Genomic DNA, 21,935 nt, shown 5'->3' on the forward strand with positions numbered 1-21,935 from the left:
CGATATTTTTATTTTATGCTACATTTTTCTCGCAACTTTCGTAAGTATTCGAAATGGTTGTTGAACATAATTTTACTTTCATTATGGGAAAGAGTTTTATCAATTTCTTCCATCATGCCAAGTCTATCACTTTTTAAGAATAACGAGGTTACGAATGTAAAGAAATAGTGTTCAATGATAGAATGAAATGCAGCGGAGACACGCAGGCACTAAAGATATTAAAATGTCACAAGATTCTCATAAAATCACAGTGAAAAATAATCTTAGTATACTGCCTCAGAATATCAGGGGATTACGGAACAAAGGAGATGACGTTCTTGTATCTTTAGAAGGATTAGAAACTGAGGGTGGAATGGATGTACTAGGCCAGTCTGAGCATCATACAGTTACAGATATGGGAAAGGTAATTGCAGTTGGATATTGGCCTTCAGCACACGTAAGCACACTCACTATGGAGAGAGAAGAAGTTGCTATATACGTTAAAATTTATCATAGTCTGAAACGAAAAATTTTGTGTACAGCAACATACAGAAACAAGTGCGTGCGTGTGTGTGTGTGTGTGTGTGTGTGTGTGTGTGTGTGTGTGCGTGTGTGTGTGTGTGTGTGTGAGCTTAAACTAATAACAGTACTTTTACAACTGTAGTTCTGTATAGCTCCCCATTGGCAAATTTTAAGCAATTTTAAAAATCTTGGATTCTTTGCTGTGCTATCTGTCAGACAGAGGCAAGGGAATTATTGTTTGTTGGGATTTCAATGCAGATTTCCGGAAAGAGTTCAATAGAAAACTTGACCTTGACTTGTTACTTGGTTCTTTCAATTTGACTTCAGTTACTGATTTTCCTACTCGGGTGGTACAGGTAAGCAGCATACTGATAGATAATAGCTTTATAGGTCAAGATAAATTAAATCAAATATAAGATCTTCCTTTTAAGAATAGTATGTGCGATCTTGACGCACAGCTAGCTACAATATATGACATAGCTCCATACAGCAAAGTAAAACAGAAGTCCAAAATAAAGCATTCATTTGACGATTTAACAATTGCAAATTTTAGGGAAAGCTAGCCACAGTTAGAATGGGATGAGGTGTACAGGGACTATAATGCTAATTTAAAATTTAATCAACTTCATGATACCTTTGTGAGTATATTTGAAAACTGTATCCCTAAGAGAACAGTGGATCATAATTGTAAGAAACCATCTAAGAAGCCATGGCTTGCTAAGGGAAAAAATATATTTTGAGAAAGGAAAGGTAAGGACTCAGAATCAGTGGAAGATTAAAAATCGCTGCACTGTATTAAAAAAATTATTAGAAACTCCAGTGGTATATGGATTATAGCTGAGATCAGCATTAAAATTAAAACGTTTTGGAATATTGTCAAGAGGGAAACAGGCAACTGAGAGCATATATATATATATATATATATATATATATATATATATATATATATATATATATATATAAAAGAAAGCTTTATAATTAAAGTAACAACATCAACTAAAAAAATCTATGTCTCTGTACTTTTGTAAAAGACAATACAGTTGTGTAAATGAATACATGATCCTTTCCAAACATAGAACATCATTGTCAAATGTTAAGATACATCATAGCATCTTTGATACTCATATGTGTGTAAGCTCTTTGTATGTATCAAAACATGTGGTGCGTGACAGAAATCTTCTCAGTAACAAATCTAAAATGTTCAGTGAGAAAAATGTACGTGTGCAACAGTAAGAACACCGTGGGAATGTATTCACATCTGTTGGACGAATTTTATGAAAACGAACACTCCAAACCGACATTTCACGTAAGTCACATACAACGAAAATCTGTAACGCAACCATCTGTGTGTGGCATGTTTATAATTATGTATTATTTATATTTTGGGACAATTAATCTGTAAAAAACACACCACATGTCATAAAGAAAGCGTGTAAACCGTCTGAGGATGAATCACAACGATTCGAAACCGGTAACGGTGCCCTTTGAATAAAGGAACCGAAAGTAAATTTGTGGCTGGTTGCTTTCCCAATACCATCAACATTTCCCTTCAAACAACAGCCACGGTCTCCATCATGTCATCATATGACAAAATTGCAATAACTTTATTTCTGTCAAACTCAATGAAAAGTTCGTCAACTAAAAGTCAGAAGCATAAAACATTCTAATAACCATTTTAAGCGTCGTAGAGAAAATAGGACCCAGCTACTGATTAGATAAAGCAAGGCTATATACAAAATAGGCAATACCTATGCCATTAGTTAGGTTTGACGTTCAGCTCACCTCTCCTACTGCAGTTCACTTAGAAGTGAAAGCTCATGGAATTGATAGCATTTCCAACAGAGTACTAAAAGTTTCTTCCCATCAGATAAGCAGAATTCTCAGGCACATACTTAATAGGTCACTAAGAGTTATACTGGAACTTACTATTGTTAAACCACTGCACAAAAAAAGGGATTGGTTTGACGATAACAACTACTGCCCAATCTCACTTCTGACAGCTTTCTCGAAAATTCTTGAAAAAGTAATGTATTTAAGACTAGCTTCAAGAATTTGTAAAAATGAAGTACTGACAAAATGTCAATTTGGTTTTCAGAAAGGCTTTTCAACAAAAAATGCTATATATACTTCCACTGATCAAATGTTAAATGCTCTGAATAACTGAACATCACCCACTGGGATATTTTGTGATCTCTCAAAGGCTTATGACTGTGTCAATCATGAAAGTCTTATAAACAGAATTAAGTATTGTGGTATGAATGAGACATTCGATTAACTTCATATTTAACTGCAAGTATTCAGAGTGTTGAAATTTACAGTGCAGATACTCTGCAAAAATTAGCAAAGCGCTCTGACTGGGTGGGTATCAAGAATGGCATCTCACACTGTTCAGTCTTGGGTCTCTTATTATTCTTAATATACAGGGTGTCCCAGCTATCTTGTCCACCCAAAATAACTCTGGAACAGTAACAGCTGTTGGAAAACGACTTTCACCGGTATCAATGTAGGGCTGGGGCCCATGAATTTACATATTTGGAAACATTCTAAAACGAAAGCATATGTGTTTTTTAACACAAACTTAAGTTTTTTTAAATGGACCTCCTATATTTTTTCTTCAGCAACCCATAACATGATAAAGCACATACACAATGGCGTTGATTGCATCGCAATATTCCCATTACATCCCGAGATATTGAGAAGCGAAGTTGACGCTTGAAACACCCGACATGCGCTGCTAGCGCACGTCCTGAGGCTCAGTCGTGAACCCCATGCTGCCCGTAATCGCGATGTGATTGACATGTGTAATCACACCTCCATACTTATCAAGAGGTCCGAAACGAATAATACGGTCTGCTGCCATCAACTCTCATAAGCACATAATGGTTTCCCTCTTGCACGTTTTACGTGTCTACGTACACAATATGAACCAGTACCGATCGGTGTACACCCGTCAGGTTGTCTTATTTATCCTGCACACCCAAAATATGGTTTATCTAATGTGTTATATGACCCAATGTGCCAGTCGCGCAGGGCCTGGCTGTACCTAGTCAAGTGTCCAACGTAGTTCCCACTACTGCCACAGTTACCACTTCGCCTTGTTTATGATTTGCGACCCATGCAAACTCCTGTACTCCACCACCCTCCGAGCATCCCATTTGTTGTTGCTTTGGCGTGCAGTACACCGCTTGCCAGTGTAGTCGTGCATCAGAGTAATCTAGTGACGGCACGGAGGTAGTACACATTGTGAATAAACGTTGTGTTGTGGAACTTATACTGTACAGTATAATGTACACACATGAAGATATGGTAGAAATGCTGCTGATCTATAGAGAATATACGTTGACGGGAAATACGTTATGAGATTGCTTGTTTGTTGATAGTACTGTTAGCGAACATTATGATTATTAAGTTAATATGTCTGTTTTCTACCTTACTCTACATACCTGTACTGTACCCTGTTGTAGGTGGACGAAATGCTGTTCAGGCAGAACGACTGTACTGAAGACGATTAACTGACAAGCCATCGCCTTCACGCCGGATGCTTGGTCGTCTCACATCTAGTCTACGTGAAACGGGAAGCTTAAATCCAAGACCTCGACATCGGCCTAGAACACGCACAGATGAACGTGCTGAAGTTGCTGTGCTCGCTACCATAGCTGTGAATCCTCAAATCAGCACACGTCAAATTGAACGTGAAGTTGGTGTGTCGAAATCAAGTGCACAGCGTATTCTTAAAAGTCATAAATTTCATCCTTACCATGTTAATTTACACCAGGATCTTCATGGAAATGACTTCCGCAATAAGGTAACATTTTGTCGGTGGGGTCAGCAAAAACTTCTGACTAATCCAAATTTTTTTGCAGATATTCTCTTTACCGACGAGGCATCATTCTCCAACAAAGGAATTGTCAATATGAGGAATATGCATTATTGGTCCGCAGACAATCCAAAATGGCTCCGTCAGGTAGAGCATCAAAGTCCGTGGAAAGTTAATGTTTGGTGTGGGATTATTGGAGATACCATTATCGGACCTTCCTTTATAAATGGCATCCAAAATGGCAGATAATACTCCAGATTTATACGACACAATCTTCCTGTTCTCTTGGACACCGTACCTCTGAACCGGAGAATGGTCATGTGGTATCAGCATGACGCATGCCCTGCTCATAACGCCTTACGAGCACGACGACTTCTGAACCGTAAGTTCCCTGGTAGGTGGATTGGACGAGGTGGCCCAGTTAGGTGGCCTGCCCGATCTCCGGACCTTACACCGCTGGATTATTTTCTTTGGGGAGCAGTGATGGATGCTGTTTACCAACATGAAGCAACAACACCAGAGGACATGAAGCAACGCATTATTGATGCTTGTACAACCATCAAAGAGGAAACAGTAGCACGAAGTAGGGCATCCTTCATCCGCAGAGTGACCTATTATGCAAGCCAATGGGCATCACTTTGAGCATGAGATGTGAACGCTATGTTTAGTATGTACTGCTGGTATCACAGTGGAAGTTTCTACAAAGGGCCATTTTACCCAGTGATGTTAAGAAACATTTGTTTGCAAGAATTTATCATTTAACGCATTAGATAAACATAACATTGATAATTATGTGATAATAAAACTTATTGGTTAAACATGTTTACGTTCATCTTCTATGTCCTACCTGAACTTTCCAAATCAAAACATATTTACCTAAACAACGGTAAAACTTTTGGTCCACTTGCTCGTTTCACTAAAACCATCAACATGAATTTTACTATTACGAGTGAATGATTAACTGTTACTTGCGCTAGATCTACAGTAAAGTAAAGTTTTAACGTTGAACGGCATTACCTTTTTAGTAACGGATTAACGATAAGTGAAGTTAACTTTGTGACTAACGTTGCGGTACACAGGTATGTTACAGAACCGCATCACCCCTAGCCTATGGGGTAAATACCTGCTGGAAGTTACGACGTTAATGCAGGATGGCAGCAGACCGTATTATTCGTTTCGGATCTCTTGATAAGTATGGAAGTGTGATTACGCATGTCAATCACATCGCGATTACGGGCAGCATTGGGTTCATGCCTGAGCCTCAGGACGTGCGCTAGCAGCGCATGTCGGGTGTTCAAGCGTCAACTTCGCGTCTTAATATCTCGGGATGTAATGGGAACATTGCGATGCAATCAACGCCATTGTGTATGTGCTTTGTCATGCTATGGATTGCTGAAGAAAAAATATAGGAGGTCCATTTAAAAAAAACATAAGTTTGTGCTAAAAAACAGATATGCTTTCCTTTCAGAATGTTCCCAAATATGTATTTCCATGGGCCCCAGCCCTACATTGATACCGGTGAAAGTCGTTTTCCAATAGCTGTTATTGTTCCAGAGATATTTTGGGTGGACAAGATAGCTGGGACGCCCTATATAATAATGACTTGCAACTCTGCCTTCATGAAGGTGCATAGCCAGTTCTTTCTAGTGATGATACACGTATAGTAATCAGACCCAACAAACAACAATTTGCTGAGGAAATAATAAATAATCTATTTCAGAAAATTATTAAGCGGTTCTCTGAAAATGGACTCAAACACAGTTTATACAGTTCTCTAAGATCAATCGCATAACACCATTGATAAATACAGACTTCGAACAGAAGTCAGTTGCTACGGCAGAATATTCAAAATTTCTGGGTGTGTGCCTAGACGAGAATTTGAATCGAAAAAATAAGAAATAGCACATTGATGATCTGCTGGAACTGCTAGGTTGAGATAGTTATTGAATAATGGATATTGCAAATTTTGCTGATAAACATATCCGCAAATTAGGGTACTATGTCTGTTTTCATCCATTGCTTTCATATTGCATCATATTTTGGGGTAATTCATCATTAAAAGTATAAGTATTCATTGCATATAAACGTGTAATCAGAATAATCGCTGGATCCCACCCCAGATCACATTGTAGAAATTTACGTAAGGAAGTCGGGATATTCACAGTACCTTCGCAGTACGTGTATTCATTCATGAAATTTGTTATTAATTACCCATTAAATTCTGACGTCATCGTGCTCGGCGCTACCAACAGAAACTGCAACTTCGCCGCACGATTTTCGTACTACATCTGTTAGGTCTCTGGCGTTTAAAGCAATAAGAAAACAAGGAAGTCTACATGAAATTTCCAGGCAAATCCGATATGTTAAAAATCTGAACGACGGCCCATCGGACACATTTTATTCTGCCACTTACATGCACCCACCATTGTTAGCAAAGGGGTTATCGCTAAGCTGAACGTGCATCGTCTTCCTTTCAGTTCTAGCTCTAAGGAGGATAAGCAAGCTGCTAGCTTGTTGATGTACATAGAATCTAATACTTAAATATACATACCTAAAACTGACAACTTATTTACAATGCGCAGCCGATATTTTATAAGCCCGTACATCGAGGGCTAAAGAAAAATCAAGACACTTTTATAGGGTTTGTCGACCTAAAAAAAGCGTTCGACAATATAAAATGGTGCAAGCTGTTCGAGATTCTGAAAAAAGTAGGGGTAAGCTATAGGGAGAGACGGGTCATATACAATATGTACAACAACCAAGAGGGAATAATAAGAGTGGACGATCAAGAACGAAGTGCTCGTATTAAGAAGGGTGTAAGACAACGCTGTAGCCTTTCGCCCCTACTCTTCAATCTGTACATCGAGGAAGCAATGATGGAAATAAAAGAAAGGTTCAGGAGTGGAATTAAAATACAAGGTGAAAAGATATCAATGATAGGATTCGCTGATGACATTGCTATCCTGAGTGAAAGTGAAGAAGAATTAAATGATCTGCTGAACGGAATGAACAGTCTAATGAGTAGACAGTATGGTTTGCGAGTAAATAGGAGAAAGTCGAAGGTAATGAGAAGTAGTAGAAATGAGAACAGCGAGAAACTTAACATCAGGATTGATGGTCACGAAGTCAATGAAGTTAAGGAATTCTGCTACCTAGGCAGTAAAATAACCAATGACGGACGGAGCAAGGAGGACATCAAAAGCAGACTCGCTATGGCAAAAAAGGCATTTCTGGCCCAAAGAAGTCTGCTAATATCAAATACCGGCCTTAATTTGAGGAAGAAATTTCTGAGGATGTACGTCTGGAGTACAGCATTGTATGGTAGTGAAACATGGACTGTGGGAAAACCGGAACAGAAGAGAATCGAAGCATTTGAGATGTGGTGCTATAGACGAATGTTAAAAATTAGGTGGACTGATAAGGTAAGGAATGAGGAGGTTCTACGCAGAATCGGAGAGGAAAGGAATATGTGGAAAACACTGATAAGGAGAAGGGACAGGATGATAGGACATCTGCTAAGACATGAGGGAATGACTTCCATGGTACTAGAGGGAGCTGTAGAGGGCAAAATCTGTAGAGGAAGACAGAGATTGGAATACGTCAAGCAAATAATTGAGGACGTAGGTTGCAAGTGCTACTGTGAGATGAAGAGGTTAGCACAGGAAAGGAATTCGTGGCGGGCCGCATCAAACCAGTCAGTAGACTGATGAAAAAAAAAATCGATATCTTTTCCGTCAGTAAACATATAACAATGCGATTTCCGATGTATGGACAGCTGATAATGCTTCTCTTTGAAATAGAGATATATCGGAGTGTTGATATTTTTCTATATCAGCAGCCGTGGTCGTGACACCTCCCCGTTTGCTACACGGCTAACGCTGTATGTTGTCGTTTACCAGTGCGCGCGACTATCCTTGCCGTACAGTCGACAGGCATTTCTGTTATTGTGTCCCACATGTCGCTACACTGGCAGGTACCGACCAGCATCCAACAGCCGCCTTGTCTCACAATGAATTTATGGAAGTTGTAGCTTTTTTTAAATGCGTCCGATAATTAGCTGAAACACTCAAAATCAGATTATTGTTGCCCCTGAAAGTCGTTATTTGACTTGCACGTGTGATCTGGTGACCGTTTTTGTGCACGCTGTGAGTTAAACTGCTTCAAGACACGTGCACAGTTTCTAACGTTAGTACGTCAGTTACATTTTATCATGGCTTTTTCAATAGTTTGTGGTTAAATAACCCAAAACTAACAAAACAAACACACGTAGGGTAATGCGTCTTCAACCATAAAGTTTTTATATGCTACGCTTCAGATACTCAAATAATTAATTCGTTTGTAAATTATTTAGACGAAATAAACTGATTTATACTTGGAGTTCGATTCCTTGTAAAATTATGTGTGGGAGGGGGTGGGGATGAATTACCGGTGTGGAACTAAGCTGTCACCATGACTAAATGGCCATATATTGCAGAGACCAGTAATTTCAATGAGAATGTGGAGCTGTCACGCTTACCGTTTATCATATTCCAATCAGGAAATGTGATCCACTCACACACTTCGTGTGGGATATCTCCAGATGATATGAGTTGCGAAAACTTTTCTGTATAATGTGGGTTCAATTTACAGTATTTAATACCGCCATTACTATCTACAGGAGGGGTGCGCCCTAGTGGAATAACAACCTCCATGCTGCCTGTGTTAATCGCCGACGTATATGCTGTTTCATCACCCGTGCCCTGTATGATCACTGTTGGTTGCAGTACACAGTTCCAGTCTTATAGGCAAATATCTCGGTACATTCTCCAACATTAAACACAGAATTTCCACACGGGAATTCCATTTCTCGATATATCCTTGAAGAAGAAGAAGAAGAAAACACCTGCAGAAGAATAACGTAACTCGATGAAATGACAGGACCTCTCAGGTTACCTTTCTAGTGCTCTTCGCTTTTTCCAGCCCTGTGATATCACACTTCTTCAAAAAGAGACAGTGAGTAGCGTGCACTACGGCCTAACGATAACGTTTCATTTGAATATTCGCTAAGCAATGTGAGATTTGCCCTGGGAAGTTCAAATAACACCAATGGAAATGATAAAACGAGACGTTTGCCTATTATTTCGTATCGAAGAGTAAAACTCAATTTACGCAAATTTACACGATGGTAAGGAGCATTTCTTATGTTTAGGCAAAGACACTGAACAATTCTACATCTCTCAGGGTGAGAAATATAAGGTGAGTTTAATTTAGATTTCGCGTCGGCATTACCAGTAGAACTATAAGAAAACTGCGATCATCTACATTTATTGACGCTACTCTGGGAAAAACTGGCACCGCTGTATTCAACAAATGAGCAAGTTATGTTGTTAAACAACGGTCTTATATTTATTGGACTCAGAGTATAAGTTAACTTTGTAAGGCCCTGTACGAGTATGTGCTTCTAATCGATGTAAACAGCTCGATTAATGTAAATCTCAACTTTGAAATATTTTTCGGTGTTCTAAGAGTAATCGAAATGTTACATGATGCAATTAAAATATGTAAAAAAAGGAATAAGCAGCTGTAATTGGACATAATGATTGACAACTTTCTAGTTTTCAATTATATCATCATACATGCCAGAACAGAATTGAATGTCGGATGCAGGACTTGAGACACTGTTGTATTAGTAGTTTCCAGCATTGCGTAATAAAACCAATAATGGTACGTCGGTTAAAGCCGAGGTTCTGGCCAAAAATCATGCGTCTAAAACTAAAACCCCATTAGGCACTCTTTTTCCGAGACAGCCAAGTCACAAGCAGAATGCTGTTTTTATTAACACATATATGGGCGATCTTTATGATTTCGATCACACCTCACCTACCTTGTTTTATTTCAGTAAATTTAAAATAACATCTCTGTTCAGACTCACCTGCAAGCAAAAGAAGTTAACTGATACATGAACGGACAATAGGAACTAATGACAAATTTAGAGAATCTGAAGTTGTTCATTTTTTTTTTGTGAAACAGTTAGCAATCAGGAAATGAGCAGCCTGCTAAAAATGGCAAAAATATAGAAAACTGCATAAAGACGAAGTGAACAGAAAAAGCACAGAAATGGAACTATTTCTCACAAATTAAAATTCTTAATATGTTTACTGAATGCAAGGAAAAAACGAGACTTTTAATAATTAATGTTGAACTTGTAAAAACATTTCTTTTTTTTTAGATACTGATAGTAAACTTAAAAAATTCGTCTACAGATGAGTGCCTCTCAGAAAAGAAACTGATCAAAAGAATGAAAAACATTTAAAAACACAGAAACAATAGATTCGAAACCAATTCAGCAAGAAATTATGCTTGATGAAACAACCCAGATAAACTGCAGATTGGAGAATATCTTTTTTTAGGTCTGTTTCTGATGTCGCTAGTATTGATAATATGAGAATCGTAAATATTACGCAGTACCTGAGAAAATATTGAACTCACAAGATCGTCAGTTTCAATAACGGATAATGGACGGCTTTTGAATACTGTTCAGTGAAATATTATAAAATTTTTATCCACCCAGGAGGAAAAGAAACGCTGACAGACGAAATACGAAATTGATCTGAGAGATGCAGTTACAAAGAGAAAGGCAGAAATCGTACATTTCCTGGTCCCATCATGCATATTTTTATCGTCAAAGCAAGCGATGGAAAAATAATAAGAAAAAGGAAAATAAACAGAAGAAAACGAGGAGGAGATAAGGGAGGAGAAAAAGAAGAGTATTGAACCAGAAGCGCGAAAACATGTTAATTACTTGAAACGTAACATGAAACTAAGTGTTTCAACAATGGATTCTTAAGAAGCTGTTAAAAATGAATTACAAAATGTTTTGAAGCAGAAAGAGCTTAACGACAACTTTTAACTTTATTCTCAAATACAGGTACGGTAATGAATCGAGGAAGATGGCAAAACAGCAACTGATATTGTAGCGTAGTGTATTATGGTTGTTGCGAACATTTCTACGAGGATGAACAGATCTGTGTTATCCGCACGAAACACGTATAGTCCACTACAGTCTACCTTCAGTAAGACGTAGCAGAAAAATATGCGATTCTGGTCTTGAATTAAGCTTTATGGGAACAGATGAAAGACTCTGGTAACAGAGCCTACAAAACTCTAGCTTAGCATGTCAGTAACAAATTAATAAATGATTACTGCAGTGAATTGGTTTCGCTATATATATTAAGCTGTCACAGTTTCAAAAGAGTGCAAGTGATTTCCTACTTACTTGGTGAGAAATTCGTAAGTGTTTACTGAAATGTAGTAGGTATCTTGCATGTAATCGTGATTCAGAGTAACAAAGGCAAAACTCCAGTGTAAATGAATTAAGAAAATGGGCTAATTACGATTTAATAAACTTCATGAAATGTAACAAGTTACTGGAATACACGCATAACTCTATTAGAATCAGTGCAACATAGGTGTGTAAAATGCTCACATAACGTATTAATGAATCTTGATCCTTCAGGATTGTACGATGATGAACAGTGGACTATGTCCTAAAGAAGAAACGAAACGCCCATGAAATGCGATGCCGCTGAAGGTCATAGAAAGTTATGGACGGAGGGAGTTGAAAGTGAAAAGGTAGCAGATGAGGTAGGTGAAACATAAAGGCTACCCAAAAGCAGTTTACTAAACACAGTCAGAATGACATACCTAACCTTAGCATTTGCGGTGCAATGAGTTGTTGAACGATTTGAGGAGGGTAAATCAACGGTGGGAGTTCTGTATTTAGTAAAGTTATGCCCAACGAGATATAAAACATTTGTGTAGTCAGCGATGAGAGAGATGCTCTCTGGCAAGAGTCTGAGTCACAGTTACCTGATGTGCCGAGTCAGTGGGATCCGTGACGAATGAAGAAGTTCGTAATCCATCGTCAACGCTATCAGGCCGGTGAACATCATTTGGAAAGCTTAGGATTTTAAAGGTCGTCGTAGGGCATGTTGTTGAATTGTAATAATGCAGATGTGTTCCTGTAATTTTACTATTGTAGCCAGTGTTTGTCATTGTTCTCTTGGAATGATTACTTTGGAGACGATCATTTACTTATTCCTAATTATAATTCTAGAGCCAATGTGTTAATGAAACAGTTCGCAACCATAATGAAAATGAGCAACTACATGAGTTTGAAACGTTGATAAAATTTCATGTTTATCAAAATTTATTAATTAATTAAAATACTTAGTAAATAACTTCAGCCTTAAGACCAAACTAAATATAATTAGAGCCATTAATGTAATCAAAAGTTATTTTCTCTGGAAAAAATTAATGTCTCCCATTCTTTCTATACCGGTGTAATAAATTATTTGTGCTTATGGTTTTAGTACACTGACATTGTTGTAGCTTATTGTTCTTTCATGCCATATTCAGGCAAGGTGTAATTAATTTATTCATTGTAGGCAGTGTAAGCGATAACGTGTCTGAGATCGTTTGCGATGCCACGTAACCCGTCAACAAAGACCCCAAAAAGGTCGAATAGCGGAAAAAATTAGTGTCGTAGCAAAATTTTTGTGCAGTCGTAGGTGGTAGTGCCGGGAACAAGGTAGGCTACTAAAAATCCTGGCTGGTAACATTAGTGTGGCTGTGTCACTGGAGGGGGCGAAGGGGACTTTTGTCACTTTTTTATGATTTTATGATACTTTTCCCAGTACAATACCAAGCTACGTTAAATTTCCTACAACAACATCCTATTCATTTTGCCCTAGGACTAACACGAGTAGTTTCCGTCTGACAGGGAATGGAAAAATCACCGATTATTAAAAACAGTATTGTAATAATATAAAGTAGATGTTTGTTAAATGAAGTGTATTGCTAGCAGGTGAGCTCCCTCCCCCCCCCCCTCTCTCTCTCTCTCTCTCTCTCCCTCTCCCTCTCCCTCTCTCTTCGTCTTCCACACGGGTTACCCGCGCAGACTAAGGCCCTTTTGTCATGGTCTGCTCTGCTCCCCCCGTCGGAGGTTCGAGGCCTCCCCCTACGGCATGGATGTGTGTGTCGTCTTTAGCGTAAGTTAGATTAAGTACTGCGTAAGCATAGAGACCGATGACCTCAGCAGTTTGGTCCCATAAGACCTTACGACAAATTTCCAAATTTTCTCTCCCTCTCCTTCTCCCTCTGTCTACCGCGATGCGTCACAACAACAACTACTACAGAGTTTCACTCACCTTATGAAACAGTGGCGACGCAGTACGTTTATTTTAAACAAAGTGCATCAACACTATATGGGATGCAGGTGTCTTACTAATAACAACAGTGCGAAAAAACGAATACTGCACCGTCGCGACGTAAATCTCTGCACACTGCTCCACACTGTAGGGCGGAAGTTGACACTTAGTCATCCTGTACGGCAACTCCATCTTTCTTCCGAGAAAGAGGACTTCATCCATCATGAGGGCTGCTCGCTTTTCAGTTTACCGTCAGACTGTACAATCTCAGCGTCTCCTGTCCAATTTTCTAATGTCAGTACACAAAACAGCTTTACTGAGCTCCTGTTTCTGCAGTGGAATCATTTTCAGTTCATGAAATGAGTATGCTTTTTCAGTAGGTCAATGAGATTTTATTTAAAATAAGTTCGTGTAAAAAATGGCTGACAAGCGTTTAATTTGTGGGATGATGTCAGCGGCCTAGTTTTGGTGGAAATGGGAATGGAATGGTAAATCTGTGGCCTTGTTGCTCTCTATTACTGGTTGAGTATTGTGAAGCAAAGCAACTACGGTGAGAGCCCTTGGTGGTATATTAATAAACTCTCTCAGAATCAACGCTTGCAATAACATGAGGGGTGAAGGGGTGATATTTTATGTCAACCTGTTAAAAGTATTGTAATATAGTCAGTTAATTTTCATTTCGAATTGTCGAAAAAATATTTTAAATCCGTCTTCCAACGGATTCCACAAACATCTTAGAGTTGCCAGTTAAACTTTACCTAAAAATTTAACTTTTCATAATAAATCTTGTATTCAATATTTTCAGGTTCAGAACTCTACTTATACATCAATATCTGTTTAAAAAGGTTGTTATGAGTAAAAACCAATTTCAGTTAAGGAAATATGTATTTTTAAAAACCATTTTTGTGGTGGACGTAGAGTACCGTCACTCCCCTCTCGACTGTACATTTTTGAAAGTGCATTGGTATTACTAACAGCATGCTAAAAGGTACTTTCAGGTTCTGAACCCTACTTACGCCTTAGTACTTCTTTAAAAATGTTGTTAAAATAAGCGAGCACCAAAGAAATAAGACATTATTTCGGTGGGCACAAAGTAACCACCCCCTCCCCCCCCTGCTGGGTCACACATTATTGAAAATGTGTTGGTATCGCTAGGGTTAAGTTATTGAGTTGCTGGTATAGTGCATTAATCTATTCCATTTTGAGACTGCTGGCACATGTAGAGTGTGCTGCATTGAGTTGAACATAGAATATGGTACAAGATTAGTGTGAATATATCTGATGGGATGGCACTGATCATGTTCATGTCTACAACGACAATCTTCTGGAATACATTGCTGCACTTACATTGAAATATTTGAAGTTACATTACACCCAGTTGACGTAATTGTACTGCAGGGGGTACGAATATCAGCCACTGGGCCTACTCAGATGGTGGCAGAACTGAATCTGGGATGACACATCTCATATCGCTCATTCTTTTAAAAGTATTGCTACCACAAAGCGTTCCTACCACCGATAATGGAGTCAGGGAAATCGATATTGTTAGTCACATACTGATAGTATCCCTTGGGGCAGACTCTTCAGTGTGCCAGGTAGCTGACAGCTCCAGGTTTTGAGCTTTTATTTATAAAAGCTCACTTCACAGCTACACATAGGTGTTCACTTTGCAGCCTGACAATAGGCCCCTAAACACGATCTCAGTGAAGTTACTTTGTCTACTTACATGAGAGACCTGGTCTGTAAATTGAAACGCGAATAGCGTTGATGGTAGAGAAGGTTGTCTTTCCGGAAGAAGCTACGTCTATCTTTGAGGATCACTAAGAGTCAACATCCCCCTGACAGTGTAGAACAGTGTGTAGGGATTTACGTATCATCTCTCCAACATGGCTTTCTTGCACAGCAGTAATTAGTAACGTATCTGTACCCCCTTTAGTGTTCACACACTTTACGGAAAACAGGCGACTTCTGGGCGAGTCTAAGCACTGCGTCGACATTGTTTCATAAGGCGAGCTACGGAAGCGTCGTCATAACTGTGTGAAACTATCTGTAGTTGTGGTTCTTGTGCTGCACTGCGGTAGAGAGAAAAAAATGGCTCTGAGCACTATGGGACTTAACATCTTAGGTCATCAGTCCCCTAGAACTTAGAACTGCTTAAACCTAACCTGAGGACATCACACACATCCATGCCCGAGGCAGGATTCGAACCTGCGACCGTAGCAGTCCCGCGGTTCCGGACTGCAGCGCCTAGAACCGTACGGTCACCGCTGCGGGCTGCGGTGGAGAGAGTGGGAACTCGCTAGTTCTTCTGTTTGCAGAGCTACGAAGGAGGGAAGCTCGTGTCCACTATCCGGCGCTCTGTCTTCTTACACGCCTTTTCTCGCAACCGTCCCCCTACCCTGTACGATCCACCCCGTTAGACATCCAGCTCTACAGCACTTACATGTGGCACACATGAGTAATAGTTCTTCTTAACCCAATTCATTTAACAGACAATAACTTTATACCATTACAATAGTATTTTTAATCTGCGATTTTTCCAGTCCCTGCAACATGGAAACTACTCCTATTAGTCCTACAGAAAAATGATTAGAATGTTATTTGTAACAAAATTAATGTACTTTGGCTTTGTGCTGGGAAACATTTTCGCTGGAACCTGCGGTTTGAGAAACATTCAGGAAAATCGTAAATAGATAACCTTAAAATGTCCCGTCCTCTCTCCCCCACACCTCCACATCTCTCGCGCCTGGCACTCCCGCTTTCACAGTACAAAAATGTTGCTACTACACGAATTTTTTCCCCAATTTTCCATTAGTGACTGAAGTATACATATGACTTCAGTATCAGTGAAACAGTAGAAAACTAGAAGTCTAGTGATTTTAAAATGTAGCTGGAGGAATATTTTCCTTACAGTGACGTGATTTTTGGGTTCGATACAGAAATTTTCATCTATACTTATAAAATCCTTGACTCACCTGTTTATGTGAATCACATGAAATAGTCTTGGGAGAGCCTCTTGCTGATTTGTATTACATATTTTGTAAGTTGGTATGTACTACTGTACTTAAAACTTGGTAGGAGAGGAGTCTTATTTTTGACAATAGACAAATACCTCAACGACACGTTTCGACTGTACTTCGAAACCGACTGCCAGGTATCCGAAGTGCTAGACACATTATAACACGGTCATTTTGATTTAACAGATTAGAATGTGGCATGTTACAAACATAAATGAGGCGCAATGGGTCCCTCGTAGTGCTGTTAAGAGGGATAGCACCTATGCCTTCATGCCATGAGTTACTTCCTAAGCATTTTACGTACGTATTTAAAGAACACAGGGAAGTAATCCCCACTGCGTCGAGGGCTTTCTTCTCAGCGCGTTAATAGTCGCCCAGAGCTTGGGTGACCACATGGTCCGAAGAATGGAGTGCCAGTAAATCTGCGGACGTTAATCCATTCCAGCGACCGGGCGACGGTGGCGTTGCCGCCGCTAGTCCGCCATTGTCCTTCTCCACAAACCCTTACCAGCTTTGCCGAGCTCTTTGGGCACAATAGCACTGTCTGCTGAGATCGCTCAACGGTTTTCTCTGCCGTCTCACTGGATCAGAAACCTAAGTGGCATCTTGCTTCACTGTTTCGCCTCAATTCTTCTACCTGAACTAACGGTAAATGAGATTTTACGTCATTGCTTCTCCTGGAAATTGTCATCTACGTGAGTAAATCATTTGTTACACATGCTATGGGTGCGCAAAATATGAAGCAGAAGTAATGAATTTTATTGTGAAGCATGTGCCTAAATCAACATGCCTCCTTGCCGAGACGACTGTATTGCAGTGCACTGCGCTGTCCTACAAAATACGTTCGTGACTCACCGAAATGTCATAATACACGAGTTCCTATCGATTTATTTTTATTGTTTGGAGATTACTTTTTTTCGGAAAGGATACGTTATGTTTTGTCTGGTGATAGGTGCTCTCCCTCTTTCTTCCATTATTATAAGGAGAGCTATTTGTCCAGCTAGCCCTTGAAAGGACTGCGCCGTGTCTATTGAATCTACTGGTTTACGATTGGAGGAGAGTTGAGGAGGATGTTGTACGATTTTGATGCTCAACCAATAGTAAATACTACTGGCTAAACCTGCTGATGCCTATTATCACATGCTTAATATATGAAGAGGTATTAGCCTGGTTAAAGACAGATGTTTTTATCTACACAAAGGTGTAAAATTCAGTGCATATTGCATGGGTGCGATTAACACCCGAAACTAGAAACACCAAGGAATCATCATAAACGGTGGTATTTGCGGAGACCAAAGAATTTCTTTCATATAATAACGAAAGTTGGATGTGTCCTTCGACTGAACTTTTGCGAAGTCTGTTTCTGCTTCTCCAGATCAAGCTTTATTCACTTGCACTTTTTCCGTCTTCACTTTTCAATGCCACCTCACTCAAGTGTTTTCCTACATCCCTTCTTCGCTTGACTGTTACAGCACTGGTCGACGTGGACCTCACTCTATTCAAATTCTTTGCGAGTGATGTTTCCCTAACGTTTTATTTCCTTCAAAATTTTCATTATTTGTAAATAATTATTTCGTTCCTAACTCCTTTATTTCTTATATTGTCCTCTCTGGCAGCATCCTCCAACTTTTAATTTTATCTCGTTTTTTCGGGTTCCATGACTCTCATCCATACAGAAATATAATGAAGCCATATATTCTGTCATGTTTTACAACATTATAATTTTGTTTCCTTCCATATTTTGTTCTGGAATGTGTTTTATACAAAACTGCATGTTGAATGATACTACTTAACTAGTTTCTACATAATTTTTCATATCACATCTTACGTTACACCCTAAGTAATTATAGCTGGTGGCATCAGGCGGTGTATTACCGATAGGTTTTCGAACGGGTGGGGTATTTGCCACAATGAGCCATGATTTTAATTTTCTTTATTGAAAATCGAAGTCTATGTTCTTTTCTCACTAAATGCTGCAGTTTATAATCCGACATTTCTTTTTCTGGTCGGGTACGGCCTTTCTGCCATACATTCCCAGAGTGACGGAGAGAATCGGCCATATATTGCGCAAACATGGCGTAAAGGCGATTTTCAAACTGACAAGGAAGATCAAAGAGTGTCTTAGATCGGCGAAGGAGAAAAGAGACCCACTTGCAATGTCGGGAATATACCTTATACCATGTACATGCGGAAAAGTTTATGTCGGAATGACTGGACGATCCATCAACACCAGGATCAACGAGCATAAGCGACATTGTAGGTTGGGGCAGGTGGAGAAATCGGCCGTGGCAGAGCACGCACTCAATGAGACCGACCACGTAATAAAATTCGCCGACACGCAAATTGTGGCTGTAGAGAAGCACTATCCCGGGTTCCCGGGTTCGATTCCCGGCGGGGTCAGGGATTTTCTCTGCCTCGTGATGGCTGGGTGTTGTGTGATGTCCTTAGGTTAGTTAGGTTTAAGTAGTTCTAAGTTCTACGGGACTGATGACCATAGATGTTAAGTCCCACAGTGCTCAGAGCCATTTTTTTAGAAGCACTATCACACGCGCTTGTTCAGAGAAGCCGTAGAAATACAAAAACACGCGAACAGTTTGAACAAGAAAGAGGAAAGCCTTAAGGTCAACGGATCCTGGCTTCCCGTACTGCAGCGAACGACCGTCGCAGGTAGCAAGAGGACAACTGCACCGGAAATGACCGCGGAGAAGCCCTTGGATGTTGGCGCGCCAGGTACATATAGTCTGCGCCCGCGAGCTTGGCTCCAGTTCACCACCGGCAATGGAGGGTGAAGCTTTGACAATGCCGGCCACTCGTGCTGGCGAAACGTCAGAAAAATCATTAGATGAACGTCGGCCGAAGAACCCGAGACAGAAGCCAATAGGCAGTTTGTCAACAAGTGGCCACAAAAGCCTTAACAATTTTGTATTATTATCACTGATTCTTTGCCCTACTCAGTCGAAATATTTGAAGTAGTTTCTAACAAGGATATGTAACAAGTTAACCCCCAGGATTAGGTTTCCTGATTAACTGCTCAAGTTGATTTTCGGGAAAGACATTTAAAAAAGTATAGTACTTCCTGTTCCTAATACGCGCTTTAATCACATGAGTTTTCCGTCTGTATGCGGTGGGTAGGAATTCAACTAATAAAGGAAATTTACAATAATAAACAAGGAAATTTACACTCAGATTCCTCCCTGCTTTACCTGAAATGTTCAACTTTCACTTCTCTTGAGGCAGCATCCGTAAACTACGTTTGATGTTCCTTTAACATCTTTCTTCGCGCAAATTATTTTCCACCGGAGCCTATACAAAATGTAATAGTTATTGTCGTCTTATTTACGGCCATAACCACACCTCTACAAGAGAGCCCAATTTATCTTCACAATATGCAACTGAATCGTAATTTAACATTTCTTTGTCATTAAAATCTTGTTTCAACAATGAGTCACGTCCCTGTACTATGTGATCATTGTTCATGGTGTAAGTAGGCTGTTTAGGGTTTTTTATTGGTAACGCCACCTCTGTATGAAAATCACTGGCTGTGCTGTGTGCAGTCGGTGGCTAGTTTGCATTGTTGTCTGCCATTGTAGTGTTAGGCAGCTGGCTGTGAACAGCGCGTAGCGTTGCGCAGTTGGAGGTGAGCCGCCAGCAGTGGTGGATGTGGGGAGAGAGATGGCGGAGTTTTGAAATTTGTCATGAACTGCTATATATATTCTGACTATTAAGGTAAATAAATTGTTTGTTCTCTATCAAAATCTTTAATTTGCTAACTATGCCTATCAGTAGTTAGTGCCTTCAGTACTTTGAATCTTTTATTTAGCTGGCTGTAGTGGCGCTCGCTTTATTGCAGTAGCTCGAGTAACCAAGATTTTTGTGAGGTAAGTGATTTGTGAAACGTATAGGTTATTGTTAGTCAGGGCCATTCTTTTGTATGGATTTTTGAAAGTCAGATTGCGTTGCGCTAAAAAAATATTGTGTGTCAGTTAAAGCACAGTCTTATGTATAATTTTTCAAAGGGGACGTGATTGTGCACCTGCACAGTCACAACAGATGGCTGCTGGGCATCTCTACAAGGACTACAGTGGGTCTGCACCTTTGATGACCCACCAATACCATTATTTCTACAAGGACTACAGTGGGTCTACGTCTTTGCTGACTCACCAGTACCATTATTTCTACAAGGACTGCAGTGGGTCTGCGTCTCTGGTGGCCCACCAATACCGCAATCTCTACCAGGACGACAGTGGGTCTGCTCTGTGATGACCTACCTACCAATACTCTTCAAAATTTTGACTGACTCTGCTGTGGGTTTGCTCTGTTGTGGACCAATACCTGTCTGCATGTCAAGAGTCAGCACTGTCTTTCCGTTGAAAGGACAACACTACTTCTACAAGACTGCATGGAAATCCACTACTTCTGTGTGCAATTTCTTTTACTAATGAGACTTTGTGAAAAAAAACTGTAATTACTATTATGATGAACGATCAGGACTGTCTTTATGGACTGTGAGAAAATTTTAGCTTTTGACCAACATTGTATCAATAAGTGTGTGCATTTGATTTCTTTGTTATTGTAATTACGATTATGAAAAATTTTAACAAATATGTATTGCCCAGTGCCCAAAACAATTTGTAAAATATTTGTGGAGAGCATGAGGGCTATGTAAGTAGGCTGTTTAGGGTTTTTTATTGGTAACGCCACCTCTGTATGAAAATCACTGGCTGTGCTGTGTGCAGTCGGTGGCTAGTTTGCATTGTTGTCTGCCATTGTAGTGTTAGGCAGCTGGCTGTGAACAGCGCGTAGCGTTGCGCAGTTGGAGGTGAGCCGCCAGCAGTGGTGGATGTGGGGAGAGAGATGGCGGAGTTTTGAAATTTGTCATGAACTGCTACATATATTATGACTATTAAGGTAAATACATTGTTTGTTCTCTATCAAAATCTTTCATTTGCTAACTATGCTTATCAGTAGTTAGTGCCTTCAGTACTTTGAATCTTTTATTTAGCTGGCAGTAGTGGCGCTCGCTTTATTGCAGTAGCTCGAGTAACCAAGATTTTTGTGAGGTAAGTGATTTGTGAAACGTATAGGTTAATGTTAGTCAGGGCCATTCTTTTGTATGGATTTTTGAAAGTCAGATTGCGTTGCTTTAAAAAAATATTGTGTGTCAGTTAAAACACAGTCTTATGTATAATTTTTCAAAAAGGGGACGTTTCAATTGTTATAGGCATGACTAGTTCTGCGACATTTCGGTGGACAATCTTACAAATATCTGACACTGCATCAATTCTTTCTCCGATCTGCCATGACAGAAGATATTAATGCAGCTGATTTTGTCCGTCTCTGAAATCATACCGTAAAATATTGTGTCTACACAGAGATTCCTCTAACCTACAAAACCCACATCTGAACGTCACC

Source organism: Schistocerca nitens, chromosome 1 (genome assembly GCF_023898315.1).
Source record: "Schistocerca nitens isolate TAMUIC-IGC-003100 chromosome 1, iqSchNite1.1, whole genome shotgun sequence".
Lineage (NCBI taxonomy): Eukaryota > Metazoa > Arthropoda > Insecta > Orthoptera > Acrididae > Schistocerca > Schistocerca nitens.